This window comes from Pteropus alecto, unplaced genomic scaffold (assembly GCF_000325575.1).
Source record: "Pteropus alecto unplaced genomic scaffold, ASM32557v1 scaffold171, whole genome shotgun sequence".
NCBI classification, from domain to species: domain Eukaryota; kingdom Metazoa; phylum Chordata; class Mammalia; order Chiroptera; family Pteropodidae; genus Pteropus; species Pteropus alecto.
In genome coordinates, this window is record NW_006431925.1 from 7,677,012 (window position 1) to 7,682,018 (window position 5,007).

General features: G+C 35.4%; 1 pseudogene; it reads right to left on the bottom strand.

Annotated features, from left to right (window-relative positions):
- Nucleotides 1–665: 665 nt before the first annotated feature.
- On the bottom strand, nucleotides 666–4,247 carry LOC102890471 (annotated as a pseudogene).
- Nucleotides 4,248–5,007: the final 760 nt, after the last annotated feature.

A 5,007-nucleotide genomic window follows, 5' to 3' on the forward strand; every position in this document is an offset into this window, starting at 1 on the left:
CCCTGTATAAAAACCAGTCTATGGATTGTTTCTTATCTCCTGAAGACTAAGCTGAGAGGTACAAGTAATAACTAACGATGCACATATTTTTTACAAAATAAAAACACCTATAAAATAGTTTAGCATTATTTCTGTGAGAGTGTGAAATGCCATATTAAATTCAAAAGAAACAGATTTACTTGTTCATATACGTACAGGTATAGAATAATATATAATATGGTATAGTATCCATATGAGGAAAAAATGTAGCCAACAAAATATACAGCTTTAAAAAATTTGGGCACAGGTATCTTCATATACAGAGATGTGAGAAATGAATGCCTAGTTAAATGTCTAAGCTTAGCAAAAATATGTAGTTTTAAAATAATAGGTATTTTATTGAAAAAATCAGACTTTATCCAAGACACCCTTGTAGAATATCTCCTGCATGAAACAACTATTCTATAACTGTTTGATATTTATCAAAAACTGATAAGAACACTATGAAAATTTATAAGCTTGCTTTTTTTCTTTAAATAGGAACAAATATAGCATACAGAGAAATAACAATAGGAAAATAATTTATACAGCTATTCCTTTTCTAGAAACTAGTAGAATACAAACAAAAGATTGCAGTAACAGACAAAATAATAAAAAGACCTAAAGAACTGCCAATTTGAATATGCTAATATATATCAAATAGTATTTAAAGAAGTAGTATAGTTCTGCTATTCTGGATATAACAGATATTTTAGGAACTGTCTAGAAAACTAAAACTGCTAAGAGAATAAAAATACTTTTAATAAGTTCTCAGGACAACTGAGAATTATATCTGTTCTAAACTTACACATTTTTTAAATTGTGTTTTCCTTCTTTAAGCTTTTCAAGTAGTAATATAACTTTAAAGCTGGCCCAACTTTAGTCTCATATACTTCATCGTAACATCACTTTTGAGTAGCAGCAGAGCCTCCCCATCAATTTCATGTTGCCTCAAGAGGTCGGTGAGGGGATCTGATCTCTAAGGATCTTTATGTTTCATAAATTGTATCATTTGATCCTCAGACCAGGTTGAAGGGTCCTTAGAGAAACCTCGTTTCAAGACACAGGGTTCAGGTACAACTATATAACTTGGAGCTTCACTTTCCTGTTTCATTTGGAATTTAACTTCATGATGTCTGCTCTGGGTAGCTGATTTGGCCCCCACTAGTGCTGAACTTGAGGTGCTTGGCACACTTATAGGATTTCTGCTGTCAGGATTCAAAGAATTTGCTAGATTTAGTGATGAATTCTTGGAATCTTCAGGAAGCTTCTCCTCTTTGGGCATGCCATCTCCCTCAAAAGACAGTAATTCTTCTGACAAGGCATGCACCTTTGTTTTGGGGAGCTCGGGAGAGAGAATAACAACGTAAGGTAGAGGTTGCTGAGAAGGTCATTTGGTGCTTTGTTTTTCTGTTATGTCTTCTTTTACTGACTTATTTTGATCATGCTCTGCAGTCCTATGAGTATTAGCTCTGTACGCACCAAAAGGCTGGCTACTCAAATGTTATCACACTGCAGGCTGTGGTATAAGTTCTCAAGAAAGTGAAATGCAAATGATGCACTGTCACTGAAGGAAGCTGATGGAAAGAGATTCTCCATCAAAGGAGGCAGTTATCACTTCTCTTCCATGATCATGTGGCCTAAGAAATCCAAAAACCGTCTTACTTTCAATGGCAAATCCACACGGGCCTGCATAGTCCACCAGAACCCAGACCAAGGTGGTCAGGCAGCTTCTGGATTTTCTTCCAATCCAGGTAAGAGCCAAGGTTTCCATGTTTGTTGACATAAACACAGACTGTAGACATCTCTATTTGAGATGTGCCAGGAATGAGATCCTTATATGCAACTCCACAGTCTTTGATCAGCATCTTTATAGAAGCCGAAGAAGCAGAACACATAACAGGAAATCATTTTTCCTTTCTTCCTGCAGCTGGGCCTTTTTTCCTTAGTGTGGGATTTTTAATAGAACTTCCCTTCTTGGGGAATAAAGTAGGTCCAGGTGGTTTAATCTGACCCAATTTCTTGTCCTGCTTTGTTGGTAATATGACAGCAGTTTTCTGTGAAGACTGCATTGACTACTGGGTTGCTTTGGAAGAGAAAGACTGTGTTTTTGCTATGTTCTTTGTAATAGGAACTTTGAAATATTCCTGAGAAACAAGTTGTTGTTCCATTTACCATGAAGGTGATTTAGGTTCTACTCGATAGCCTTCTCCTTTACCATGAATCATCTCACCCTAATAAATTTAATTTTAAAAAAAGATTGCTGAGTCTCACCTCCACCCCCAAATTTCTGATTTAGTTGACCTAGAGTGGGACCTGAAGGTTTGCATTTCTAACAAGTTTCCGGGTGGTGCTGATTCTGTTGGCATGGGGACTACCGCTCTGCAATACTGTGACATGGGTGTGGACCTAAGGGATAGGCAAAAAGAATGCTCTTGACTGTTTCTTTTTAGAATTCCTTGGAGAGAAGCAGCTAGAGCCCTCGCTTGGCATTGGCCATTCAGCAGAATGCCTTTTTTTGTAAATATTCCATCTTAAACCTTAGGAAAGTTACTAAATTCATAAAATGTTTACTTTGAGTCAAGGGTGTGTGTGTGTGTGTGTGTGTGTGTGTGTGTGTGTGTGAAAGATAGAGTCAAACAGCAAGACAAAAGGATAGAGTCAAACCAGCAAGACAAATCAAGAAGCAGAAACAAAAACAGGGGCAGTAATGCCAGGAATTTACTAAGCAGAGGAAAGACTTCCAACTGCCCAAAGCAGGATCCAGGATAAATTTACTCTGCAAGGTCAGGGATGTTCCAAGTGGATGTTCCAATTTCCTGATGCTTTACCTTAATTTGGATCTATCTTCTGTGGGCATTGGTTCCCAACATTTTTACTTCCAACATTAACTCTTAATTTGTTCTGATTCTAAACATGATAATTTAAAACTCTTAATCTGTACAGAAATTTAAGCGTAAAAGTTTGCTTCAAATTTAAAAGAATTAAAACTCTCCTGTATTTCAAACATGATTCCTAGTTTGTGTTTTATATGTTAGATTTTCTGTAGAGAGTTTCATAAGGTAGCGTACAGCTCTGCAATCCCTCCATGATGATTATAAGTTTAAAGAGTGCCCTCTTTAAAGATGTGGAGCCATTAGATCTATTTCTTGACCCACTATTTGTTAGACAAAATAATAACACCCTGTCAAGGATTATTCCTGCACCACAGAACCAAAGAATGGCTTCATTAAATTTCAATCCACTTTGAAATGGTCCCTCTAATTACATGGGTTTCAGATGAACTTTCAAGCTAGCACAAGTGGAAGACTCCTCTTACAATGAATAAGCATTAGCATATCACATTTCCAAGGTAGGGGATAATTTACTCCTTCAGATAAGGTTTACAAGAGTCATTACGGTTTTCTGTTTAGCTAAACTGGAAAGTTTTTCCGATAGCCAAGTCTCCAAGATAGCCCCAGTGATACTTGCTTCCTGATAATTGCATATTTGTATAGTACCTTCCCACTCTAAATCATGGCTGTGCTGTATGTCCAATAGAATAAGACAGAAGTAACAGTGTATCACTGCCAAGGCTGTCATAAAAGATATTGCAGTGTACACTTTGGTCTTAGTCTCAGGGGAAACCAGTAGTGAGGATACTCAAGCAATCCTTTTGGTGGTCCATGCGAAAAGGAACTAAAGCCTCCTGCAAACAGCCAACACCATCTTGCCTGCCATATGAGTAAGCCACCTCAGAAGCAGGTACTCCAGCCCTTCAAATGACTGTGGCCTCTGCCAACATCTTAACTACAACCTCTTGAGAGACCTCACAGCAGGACTGCTCAGCTAAGTTCTATCCCTAAAGTCCTGACCCATAGAAACCACAAGATAAAACATTTAGTCTCCTGAGTTTGGGGGTAATTTCTTATGCAGCAAAATATGCAAAGGGAAAATATCCATTCAAGGGCAAGATAAGAATATCAAACATTTATTGATATTGTTTTAGATTTCACATTGCATCTAACCTTAGAGAAACTAATACTTGCCAAGTTTTAATGCAGTACCAAAGAAAAATATCAACGATTATCTGAAAAGCTATTAATATACTCTTTCATAACTAGATAGCTATGTGAGGTAAAATTTTCTTCATATAGTTCAACCAAAATAATAGATTGGTTGCAGAAACAGATATGAGAATCCAGACATTTTCAATTAAGCCAGATAGTTATAAGAATTTCAAAACTGGTAAAGCATGTCACTAACTTTCTGTTTTGGAAAATTTTTTTTTATATAAAATATGTAACATGTAACAGATTTATTATTTTAAGTGAATTAATAATTTTTAAATTCTGTTTTAATTTCTGTATTTTCAATATAGATGGATATAACCACAAAGACACAAGCTTCTGGAAGTCCTCAAAAAAGCATTAAGAGTGTAAAGTGGTACTGAGGCCATAAACATTGAGAATTAGCTCATAAAGGAAGTTTCAGCAAATTTCAGAGAATTAATACACTTACCATGCATGCTCTCTGTTCAAAGCATTTAAAGGTCAACGACAGACATATATATTTTAAAAACTCCATATGTTTAGAAACTTAAAGGAATACTTCTAAATAACAGATTTAAAAAATTATAATTAAAAATTAGTAGTTAAAACTATATTCTTTTAGTTTTACATATAGTCTTTTTTGCTACATATCTAACTTGTGAGATGCAGTAAAAGAAGACATTTATAGCCCTAAGTGCTTATATTAGAAAAGGAGAAAGGCTGAAAATGAGCTAAGTATTTAACTTAAGAAGTAGGAAAAAAAAACAAAAAACGGAATAAATCCAAGGTAAGTAGAATGGAGATATATAAAGATTAAAAATTAATGAACTGTAACAAGACCAAAATAAGTAGAATGGAGATATATAAAGATTAAAAATTAATGAACTGTAACAAGACCAAAATTTGATCAAGAAAGGGGAAGACACAAACATTAGGAATGAAAAAGAAAGACATAACT